This window comes from Coturnix japonica, chromosome 12, assembly GCF_001577835.2.
Source record: "Coturnix japonica isolate 7356 chromosome 12, Coturnix japonica 2.1, whole genome shotgun sequence".
Taxonomy (NCBI): domain Eukaryota; kingdom Metazoa; phylum Chordata; class Aves; order Galliformes; family Phasianidae; genus Coturnix; species Coturnix japonica.
In genome coordinates this window covers 13,716,404-13,728,288 of record NC_029527.1, presented here as the reverse complement: position 1 = coordinate 13,728,288, position 11,885 = coordinate 13,716,404, and the positions used below count along the sequence as shown (strand labels likewise).

General features: G+C 45.3%; 1 long non-coding RNA gene across 1 annotated transcript; it reads left to right on the top strand.

Moving 5' to 3' along the window:
* Nucleotides 1–1,090: 1,090 nt before the first annotated feature.
* Nucleotides 1,091–6,668, top strand: LOC107319750. Its single transcript, XR_001557925.2, has 4 exons — nt 1,091–1,762; nt 2,219–2,307; nt 3,439–3,532; nt 5,247–6,668. It is a non-coding gene; the product is annotated as an uncharacterized LOC107319750 (long non-coding RNA).
* Nucleotides 6,669–11,885: the final 5,217 nt, after the last annotated feature.

Sequence of the window (11,885 nt, the reverse complement as noted above, 5' to 3'; positions counted from 1 at the left end):
ATAACAACTTTCAGTAGAGAGGAAGGAACTGTGCACCTCGGGCTGAAAGCAAGCTATATGTTTACATTAACCTCCCATTTTTAAGCCAAAGCTGTGATTCAAAGGGAGGGTTTGGGCTAGCAGGAGGGAAAACGGATGCGTCCCTGCTGTGTCTGGTTTCCTCATCCAGTGAGTGCACTCCTCCCTCAGCCCTGCAGAGCTCCTGGGGCTCCCTGCTTCAGCTGTGCCTTGGAAAGCTGAGAAGGTACAGGGTGTGGAAAGAGGGGAGATGGCTCAGTCCTGCACCTGGAGCAAGCTGCCCAGAGGCTCTCTGTCTCAGGGTGCGCTCTCCTTCCTAGGGAAGGGGCAAGCATCCTTGGGGCCTTGTGTGGTTCCCAGCTGGGATGGCTTGGGGCATGACGACTGGGCTGTGGAGGCAAAGCTGTGGGGTGGCACTTGGAGACACTGCTGTTGAGGATGCTCAGTTTTCAAGGCAAACTCAGACCATCCCGACTGATGTGCACCTTGCCTCCCTGTGCAAAGTGATCGATTTAAAACTTGAAACGTGTTTAAGCAGTACTTAATCAGAAGGGCCAAATGTTAGGGCTACATAATTCATTTTGTCTTAGTTAACTTTCAGGGACCGTGCTGAAAAAGATTAACTTTGCATCTCTCCGTATCGTCTGTGCAATAGGAGCAGCAGCAGCCTTGCCACAGATATTGCAAGCATGCTCTTACCTTTTATTCAGTTGAGTTCATTTTTATCTCTTTAATCATAAAACTATAAAAACAAGATGATATTGGCACCGGTAATTGCGTAACAAGCCATTGGGCAAGAAAGAGCACATTTAAAGTTGTGTTATAAGCAAAGAAGATTTGGGGGGTATTAACGACCTTGAGTATTGAAACTGAGAGAGTGAAACAAATGTATGGGGTTACAGTGCATTTGAAATACAGGAGGGAAATAATAAATCAGATGAATAGTTGTAAGGAAATTGAAAATTGTGGGGAGAGAGTAGCAAAACTACACAGAGATTGAAGGACTTATGCTTCTTGCTAAGAATGGTAATGAGAATATGCGATTTGAATAGGTCTAAACTGCCCTTGAAATATCATTATAACTTATTTGAAAAGACATTTACCATTTGTATGATTTTCCCAAATGTAATACATTTTCTTGCATCTTTGTTCATTCAAAGCTCCTGAAATATGCCTGAAATAAACCCATATTGGAGTTGAAAATAACATAATGTTCCAGGAAGTCAAATTAAAAGCATTTTTTTTAATCAGTGGGGCCTCCACAGGAAAGCATTGCTGTGCAGGGAGACAGAGGCAGTGTCCAGGTTAATTTTCTTTTCTTTTCTTCCTCCTACAAATAAATGACCCAATGGAATGGGAAACATTGGTCACAAAACCAACCATCCCAGCAGTGTGCACCAGCACTTCAAAACACCGCATGTTAACCTTGTCAGCACTGCCTATTTTTTCCTTCCTTGCAGTTAGCTGTGAGCAGGGCCTGGACACATGCACTGCTGTGTTTGCTGCTGTTATACAGGGGCTGTCAGCACTGTGATGGGAATGCTGGGGAGGCAGTGGAGAAGCTGAAGAGGTGAAGCAATTTAGGACTCAATCCAAAGTTTATCCAAGCCATCAGGAAGCTTCGTGTTGGTTGTGCAGCCTTCGGCAAAGGCACGGCTCCCCTCGCTGCAACCACATCTGAGCCACTGCAACAGGCATTACTTAATAGCGCTGAGAAGAGAAACAGAAGAAAATTTCTTTGAAGGTATGTGCCAATCTCCCAAGTAGCATTTCCAGCAAAAAGGCCACATAAGAGCTACTACTGCTTCAGACAGAAAGGGAAAATGCAGTCTTCTTCACCTCTCCAAAGCCACAGTGCAACTGGTGATGGTAAATGCCTCTGAAATAGAGGTTCAGGCTTTCACCATTGCTTGCTCCATTTGTGATTATGTTCATCTTGATGAATTTAGAACCAGTGTTGTAAATGTCTTCCAGTTAGCTGAGTCTAGGAGGTTAGTGAAAGTTCATTGCAAGGCACTGTGATTGTGAATGCCATTTTGTAAATACAAACTCACTCCCAAGGCTGTTGTGTTTTTAAGGCAGCCTCCTGCCAAGGTCCTGTGCGGGTCAGGACTGTATGCAAAGATGTCATCTCTTCCAAAGAAAGCACAGGTCACTTCTTTTCAACAACTATTCCTCTCTGATTTTGTAAAATCCATAGATTTACCTGGGCCTGAAAGGGCAGGAGGGGAGAAGACGAAGTGGAAATATGGGCAAATGGAGGAGAACCATTTGCCACCATCCAAACAGGTGAGTTTTTTTCCCTTTTTTAAAGGTTCAATGCACAAAAGTCATGAAAATCAAACTGATGGTTCCCACAGCAGCCATAACTCTGTTTCTGGCAGAGCAAGAGCGAGGCATAAATATGAGCTCCTACCCAGCAGTACATGCTACATACGTGCAGGGAGCTAAGTTATGGGTGCTGTGGGAGCCATGATTTTGAATGTCCTGACTTGTGAGTTTAAATTCTCAAGTCCAATATTCTGGGTAGTTTCTTTCCCTCCTTTTTACTCTGTGTAGTTATAAATTATAGTACAGCTCTTGGTCTCCATTATGCTGGCACAGCAATTTGGGTTATGTGATTGGCTAGAGACTCCCTTCTCCATGAGAAAGTGATCACAGTTATGCAAAGAACTGTCAAGGCTGGATCCATCTTCCCTTGTACCACAAACTTTTAAGTTGAGCTGTGTCACTCAGTTCTGACATTAATGGTGAGACAGGAAAGCACACACCATTGGCAATCTGCATGGGAATCTGAATGGCGCTCATCATGTTCTCCTTGGACATGTGTGCGACACCTGACCTGACCCATGCGTAGATACTTTCACAGAGGTGACAGTCTCCTGTCAGCACAACACATATGTATCAGTGTAAGGCAGGACAAGAAAGCCTGGGTCCTGTTTGCTTTAGCTTTCTGTTCGTGATGCTCCAGTGGGGTAGAGCTCAGAAGAGGATGAAATCCAGAGTGGAGGCTGTGTAGTGCTTTTTCCAAGATAAAGTTCTCTGTGGTACTTCAGAACATGGTTCAGTGGGCACGGTGCTGATGGGTCAATGGCTGGATTTGGTGACCTTAGAAGTCTCTTCCAAACTTAATGATTCTATGTAAGTAGGACTTTGCAGACCTGGTTTGGTAATCCCATTGTACACGTGTGATAATGCTGATAACACGGTATGTATGTGAAGGGGAATATGTGTATGTAGAGGTATGAAATAGATATATGGAGATAGAATACCACCCTAAATCATGTCTTTTTTATGTGTTTCAGTTTACCAGGTGAGTCTTTCCTGTGGATTACTTGCCATGTTATAAAACCTAAGCTCATACTGCATCTAAGAAAGCATCTTTATAAGCTCAAAGCTAAAATCTGTTTGTGTTTCCAGGTCCTTTTCAACCACTTTTCTGTTGTGTACCTGCTTGTAGCCAGAGCCACTTGGTGCAAGCAGAGGTTAGAGACCTTTGGGGCTAACGCTGAAGGTAAGTTTTAATTGAAGCTGAAAGACCTTTAGTTGCATTAAAATTTATCCCTGCAAAGGACAGTGTCTGAGATTCATGTGTATAAGTGCTTTGCTGAACAGAGGTTCAGATATACTTCTTTGCTGATTTGTGACCATGGTTTGTAAGGTTGAGCTTGTGCTATATCACTGCCTTAAAACCGCATCCACACGACAGAGCATCATCTTTATATTCTGACTACAAATGTTCAGTGTTGAACTCCACGAACGTTCAGCTGTACCAGACTCTGTGCAGGCCTACGTAAGAAGGAATAATGTGGTATAAATAAACTCCATCTGACTTTTTTTATAACGCTTTGTGCAAACTTAACATGCAAGTCGGGTGTCACAGTAACCGTTGGAAATATGTAATGCTGACAGTATTTGGTAATAAAATAATAATCGCTGCATGTATCTCTGATGGAAAGAGATTCACATCCTTTTGAATCCCTAATTGCGTGCCACACTACATTAGAGACAGATAGCTCCATTGTCTCCACCTTCCAGAGATGGGAAATTCAGAGCAACAGCAAGATGTTCTAGAAATAAGCCAGTTTAATGAAGCAGCAAATTAGACTCTTCTATCTCTTTATTTAACATGTAGTCCCTTGAATTTATCAGAGTTCATTACAGAGATGCAAAATAGAAAAGAAGCTTCAAAATTCATTTGCAATTAGAGCTAATGATTTTGAAAATGGCTTTTCATATTTTTATAGATAACAGCTATTATTCATTATTAAATTTATGTCACGTTTACTCTAATGAAATGACATTCGCTCCCTTCCCTTGTTTCTATTGTTTATGGCTTGGGCTCTATAAAAGGAAGAGTCGTAAAGATGCTGTATGTTTCTTGCCAGCCTGTGACATGGCTCCTGATAGCTTACTCCTGTGACTCATGTCAGGAGAATGGTTTTAAAATTTCCTTCCCAATTTAATACTTCTATAGTACTTGACACATAACGATACCGAGTAAATGCACTGATCCATTCTTCCCCATAATTTCAGCTTCACAGGAGGAGTAATGGACTCAAGGGCTGTAAAGTTAAGGGAGGAAAATACATTCAAACAGCAAAATGAAGACAGGTTGAGCTGCTGCCCCTTTCCATGCTCTGCTCCCCACCCAGACAGCCCCTCGCTGCTCTGCTGCCTGCCTTTCTCCTGTCCTCGTTCCTGTTGCTTCACAGATTTTTCATTAGGACAAGTTGAAAATATATTTGATGCAGAGTCAGGGGTGGGCAGGCAGAACAGAGCGGTGGATGAATGTGAGGTACGAGCTGGAATTTGAAAGAACAGAGGGTCTCTCAGAAGTCATGGCCAGCCTGTGCTGCACACCTGCCCTGAGAAAATCTGGTTCTGTTGTAGGTACGAGCACAGCATTCTGAAGGAGGGCTTCTGTCTTGCTGCAAGCTTATTAAGATGCTCTTTAAATGCTTAATAATAATCAGTGTAGCTGAAGATCGTGTATTGTCAGTTCACTTACCCGTGTAACATCACTTCTCTGCTTCCTTTAATGTCTGTATGTATTATTAATAGTTAACATCCCTTTCTCTAGAATAACAGATATGGAATCACCATTTCTGACGTAGGAAGCGAAGTGAGCTGTTTATGTTATTTTTGAAAAGGATCTCCTGACATGTTATTTCTAATGACTAATGCTGCTTTGCTCTGCTCTTTGTTTCTTTCCATCCCCTCTCCAGTTCCAGCCTTTCTTCTGTTTCTTCTTAATGTGATGAAACCTGAGTCTGAATGGGGAAAGTTCAGTCGTAATGTGGCCAGCCCTGCGGTGTTGAGCTGAGAAAGTCTGCGGTTATTATTTCCTCCTCTGGGGCGTTTGTGGATGACCATTGCTGCCCTGAGAGCACCCGCCTGCTTGGCAGCCCCTGCCCAGTCTGCAGCCACTCAGCACGGCGTATCCCACCCACAGCGATGCTTTGTGCCAGCACCACCTGGCTGGGGGTTACAGCCCTAGTGCTCAGCACTTGCACCTTTTACCTCCCTGTGCACAAAAGGCCAGGGTGGGCCTCCCTGACCTGATGTGCCACCGAGGGAGCTTGCTTGTGAGTTTGTACAGTGTGTGGCTAGGAATCAGCTGTAGCAATCTGCCCACAGAACTCAAGCAACACCAGAAAAACTCATTATTCAATACCTTATTTCATGCTCTGGAAACAAGAGCAACAACCCCAGCCCTTCCTCCCCTTACAGTGGTGCGGTTTCCATCAGTCTTTTCAACTCCTAATGAGATTTAGCACTGGGGAGGGATGTTTGTGCCAGAAGGACCAAGGCTTCTCATCAAAAAGACATTGAAGTGTTCAGAAAAGTTCCTATAACATTTGGATCAAACCCCATTTCTGTATGGAAGAACGGAGGTAATGCCACCTTTGTGAAGGTTTTAGGAGCTGTCTCTCTGCTCCTATGTCAGGAATGTGTTTGTGGAAAGTCTGCAAGATCTTACCAAATGAACTCATCAGAGACTCACCCTGTGCCAAAAGACACGTTGCCCCAGGGATGCTTGCACCAGTTCATGGCCTCCTTTCCTGCCCCAGCACAGAGAACAACTCCTGCTGATGGAGCAGAGGCTGCTGTCAGAGAGCTCAGCAGCATCTCACAAAGCAAAACCCTCTGTGGCTCTGCTCCTCCTGCAGGAAATTAGAACTGAAGGAGGGAGTGCAGTTTTCTGCAAGCAAACAGAGCTGAAGTGACAGGGAAGTGGCACTGTGACACACACAGCGTGCACCTTACTCTGCTATTCCCCTGATGATCAATGTTACCGGAGGCATTTTGCAGATGAGTGCAGTTACCTCTTATTCCCAGTAAGGATGCAATGTGAAATGCAAATACTCGAAAGGTTAGGCTGCTGTATAGCAGTAATTACTCATGCAGCTATGCAGGAATAGAACAGCAGTAGATCTTTGAGTTTATTATAAAACAATCTCAAAAATACCATGGCTGAGATCAGCTGTTGTATACATGCATTGCTTACCCCCAGCTCTGACCCACCTGGATGCAGCCTGAGCATTTGCAGAAGGGCTGCCAGTCCCCAGCCCTGACCTTGGCAGCTGCCCAGCACATCCTATCATTGAGCCTATGGTCCCACCCTGGCTGCTACATGGAAGCACCAACTGTTGGGACTGGGACCAAAAATACCCGCAAGCCACATTACAGCAGAGCTGTGGTGGTTCAGCTCTTTCCTTCTAATTAAACCACTTTGATTGCTATCACAACAACACAAGAGCTGTGGAGAGGAGAACATGAGTACCTCGGGGATGGCTGTGGGCTGTAGTGCCTGGAGCCGAGCGCTGGCACCGCAGTGTCCCCAAGGGCCGGGTGGCATGGGAACCACCATCAAACCCAGCCCCATGCCTTTGGATGATTAATTTCTCTGCCAGCACGGCCTTCACAAATACACCCAAGGCCCTGATCTTAATGAATCACATAAAATGTTATGCCCTTTGGAAAGGCAAATATAACCCAAGTAATTATAAGCTGCTTTCTTTTTCTTTCTCTCTCTCTCAAGGTCCAGCTTTGACTATGTGACGTGCTGTTGCTACATGAGCATTTTGTGAATGAATCTTCACTGCTGGAGCTGTGGTAGGACCTGGAGGGAGCTGTGATGCTGAGGGCACACTCTGCACTATACTGCCTGTGAGTATGGAGGAGCAGAAGTGCATGGGAGGATGCTGAGTGCTTGCCTTGATGGCACAGCCTGGCTCTTGGAGCTGCTGAAGCTGGTGCCACCCGTGGGAATAGCTGAGGATGGGATTTGTTCTTTATCAAAGGCTTTATTCCCCTGACAGCCGAGCTTGAGCTGTGTGTCCGCTGAATCCAGCCCTTTCATTTTCCCCTCTTTAAGTTTCGAGCTCACACTTCGCATGTAGTGAGGGCAGACTTAAGCTTGACTGTCAGCATAAAAGCCTTTTCTTTTCGTATCGCTTCTCCTCCACAGTTCAAACCAGCCCCAACCCCACTAATGTCAACTTCAAAGGCTTCTCTGTGCTGCAGCTACAGCTTTTCCTGCAGAGCCAATCCTGGTGTTGCCGGTCGGTGTGTGGATACCAGGCATCAGCTAGTATTTCTTCTGCAGGCATTGCTGTCCAGGCAGCAGTGGGCTGGGAGCTTGTCCTTGTGCACAGAAAGCCCCCAGAGCCTTGGGTTTTTTTGTCCAGCTGACATTGGATCAGGGATGGAAACATAAACATACGCAGCCAAAGCTCCAAGTTCGTTGGTTCCAAGGCTAAAGGAAAGCCCCAGCTCCCATGGGATGCAGTTGGTTCCTGGATGCTGTGAGATGAGCTTGCTCTCGCTGTCCTCATTCTGGGCAGCTTTCTGCTGGGGAAAGTTTAGGATGTCGATAAAGACGATAACGCATGGAGTGATTCCTTTAAATTCCTTATCTATTGAAACAAGTTGTATTTCCCGGAGTTTGTGTTTAATATCATGCAAAAAGGAACATTCAGTTGGAGAATATTATGTGCATGATAGATAATGCTGGGGCATTTAGTTTTATTTTGAGCAAAATATCCTGTTTATGCCGCTGAGGAAAAGTAAAATCCCCATCTATGAAAATTGCTTGTGCTTTTTTCAGATCTGTGCAAATCATTGACCACGTAGCTCTGAGCTGTACTCAGGAAGGGCAGAGTAGGAGAGCAGAGGAGGGGAAGTCTCAGCTATTAATGTTCATTCATATAGGAGGAGGAAAGAGAAAGGAAAGGTCAGCTGCTTTGGATTTGTGCAGTTGTGTAATGGAAGATGCAAAATGGAAGACCTTTTCTCATTATCACTATGATGTGAACAAGCATTTAGCAGCTTCCTGACCAAACAAGGGATGGGTATGGGCCCTTGACAGAATGCTTGTTAAACATAGAGAAGTTGCAGCTTAAAATTCCATCTCAGACAGGGTAGCAAAACGAGCTGGATGTGTCCCAGCTCCAACTGCTGCCATTGGCAAGACGAAGTGCAAGGATACTGTGGTGGCAGCTGTCATGGGGACTGAAATGGGAAAATGAAAAGGATTTCACATGGGTTTTGAACATCCCCTGGAGCAGTCCCTGGAGAATCCATTGAGAACCTCATCGCAGCATTCAGCAACACCAAAACAAGGAATTGCTAGTTACATCACTGGCTGGGATTTAGGGTAAACTGAAGGAAATATTTCTTCATCTATAGTGTAGTCACTCCTCGTTGCTGCAGGAAGTTGAGCAACTGCGTTTAGAAAGAGCTGGTTTTAGAAAGAGATGGAGCACTACCTGCCCACTGCTCCATGCATCCGTGAGTCTGTATGCAGCCAGTAGTTCCTGCAGCTGTGTGCTGGGGGGCCTCGAGCTGACATCCCAGTGCTTCTCAGAAAAAGGACTCAAACCTCCTCCCTTGCAAGATGAGCCTGGCTGGGCTGTGGTCTTCTTATGACAATCATAAGAATACCTGTTCCTCATTTATCTGCTGCATGGGCTGGCTGCAGGAAGAACAGCATTAGGAAATGAGGCTCTGTAGTGGCATGAGGTTGGGAACACATGATGGACTGTTCCTTGCTGCTGCACATGAACATCATGGCACCAAGTTGTATTTGTCACCAAGGAGTTCCTGAATTAATGGGCCATGATTGGAGTTAATAGCAATATGAAAGAGACAACACTTGCAAAGCACAAATGGCAGCACTCCACTGGCAGCAGCCCCTGGGTGCTCACACAGCGCCTGCAGAAGTCAACTGTGGGCCTTCTTCAGACTCAGCGGGGTTTGGAGGAGGTTTTACTCAAAGAACACAAGCATCTTGAACGTTGGAGCTTACTTCTGTCTTCTTGAACCCTACTTTCAACGCAATGTGCTGGAAACGGATTTGCTACACAGCAGTTGAAAATGCAGCCTGTAGAGTGGGAGTGTGGCTGCTTCCTGGCAAGCACCCAGCCCCTCTCCCAGGGCAAAGGGCCACTCACCCTGATGATGCTACTGGATGTGTGAGAACGTGTTTTTGCAAGTATAGTGGCTGGACTGGTTTCCACTGGGGTTTATCTGCTGGTATTATTCCAGCACAGGGTTAAAATAGAGCCATAGAGTGTGAGAATATTGTCAAGTCATCAATAAAGTATATGAAGCACTCATTCAGTGATGGTCTCACTCAGCTCATCCCCACAACCATGCTGCCTGGGGCAGAGCTGCTTCTGTGGGACTTTTGGGGACAGGAGATGTTGGCTTCTGGTGAGCGGAGAGGCATGGAAAACATCACAGCCTTGTGCCCCTGGGTTTCACCCCCATCTGTGGTCCATGTCCCCAAATAGAGAGATGCTGAAGGGATGAAGCACATCTTCCCAGCACGGCGCTCACTGCTGCGGCAGGGAGCCAGCCCCAGCCTGCATTGCTGGGGTTTTGCTTTCGTTTGATCTTTACCATAAAAGCAACCCATGTGAATTTCTGCAACAATGAGCTGCCCTTTGCACTAGTGGCTGTGGAAATGGGAGCTGGCAGGAGATCAGAGCGAGGAGGCTGAGCGGGGTCATTCGTCCTTTGTAGTATCTCGCCCATAGGTGACGCAGGAAGTTGCACTCATCCCTTGCAAGCTGGGTGGGAGCTGCACCTACAGCCTCCCACTGCCCACGTCCCTGCCCAGCCCAGCAGTGGGAGAGATGAGAAGATGCTACCTCCTGGAGATGAGAAACACCACAGCTTTCCCTCTGAGTAACCCCAATACACTGAGATCTCAGATCCATGCCAGCACTTTATTTTATGTATCCTAACAATAACAGAAAGAAAAGGAAAAAAAAAAAAAAAAAAAAAAAAAAAAAAAAAAAAAAAAAAAAAAAAAAAAAAAAAAAAAAAAAAAAAAAAAANTGCCAGCACTTTATTTTATGTATCCTAACAATAAAAAAAAAAAAAAAAAAAAAAAAAAAAAAAAAAAAAAAAAAAAAGAAAAAAAAAGAAAAAAAAAAAGAAAAAAAAAAAGAAAAAAAAAGAAAAAAGCCCACAAAAAGCCCCAGAACCCACCACTACCAAGTCAGGGTTTTAATCCTTTTCCCATCCAAAGCTGTTCTTTAATGTGGGCCTGGGAAGGAAGAGAGTTGCCAGTTGTCACCCCAGCCATGGCTGGAGTGATTCAGGAGCATGCAATTGGCTCAGTACTCCAGGATTCTCAGAGATGCATGTTACCAGAGAGTTGTTACAATCCTCAAAGAACAAGGAGTGAAGTTTTCACACTGGTGATGGCTCTGGTGAGGTGAAACATTTTGCAGCCATCCCCACAGGGCTTTCAGTTCGTGCTTTTTGCTAACGTGACTTCTCACTGGGATTTTCACCTTTCTCAGTCTCACTTATGGATGAAAAGGAGAAAAGGATTCAGTGGTACTGCAGCTCCAGCCCTGAGTGGAAGCCCTGCCTTTAAGCAGTGGTGGCAGGGAGAGAAAAGGAGGAGAAAAAAGACAGAAATGAGAAAGGTGGAAAAGATAGTACAAGGAAAGAATCTTATGGTAGAGCTGAAGGCACAGTTCAGAAAGCAGGTAAGATCTGCAGGGGTGTGCTCTGGCCTTGAGCTGCTGATGAATGACCCAGCCCTAGTGGGAGCAGAGTTGAACAAAGCATCCCAAGGCTGGCAGTGGCACGGCAGGAGCATCTCCATCTCCTTCCCATCAGCCCAGTGTGTCCATTGCTTGGCTGCAATAAGATGGGGCTGCCAAGGAGCCATGCTGGTGTGCACTCAAAGCAGAGAAGCTTCCTCCCCAAAGCAATCAGTGGGAAGAATGAAGATTGAAAGAATGTTTCCCCAAAGTCCAGTGAGCTTCTGCAAAGCAACACTGCGTCTTCTTGGCAAAAGGTTGCACTTTTTAAACACACATACCTGAAAGTTGCAGAAGGGCAGTGAGTCCCTGCCTGTCACATAAATCCCATTGAATCACTCGAAGTTGTGCCGCCTGGAATGTGGAAATGCAGTGACACAACTGTAGAAGTGTAAATACAGTCTGGGTATAAGTCAAAGGAGTCATTTCTCATGAGAAACAAGGAATTGGTAGTTTTGTGTGTGTGACTGCAGCTTTTTATTTTTATTTTTGGTCTACTGCTGCCACGGTGCCTTGAGCAGACTCTGTAATCTTCCACTCTGAGCTGATGGGAGGATGTGTACTTTGCAATCAAAGTGATTCATGCGCTTACATGATCCAGCGAAGGGTAAGGGAGCAAGAATCCCTAATCTAGAACATTAGCACTTATCTGTTAAATGCTCTTTTTTAACAAGCTGCAGAACCATCATCTTGCTTCTTACATAAGGTTCTTCGTAGACTACTATGACAACGGCCCTGAAAAGTGGCATAATGAGATACAAGGAGTGCGAGGAACACGCCACCAGAACAGCAGCTCAT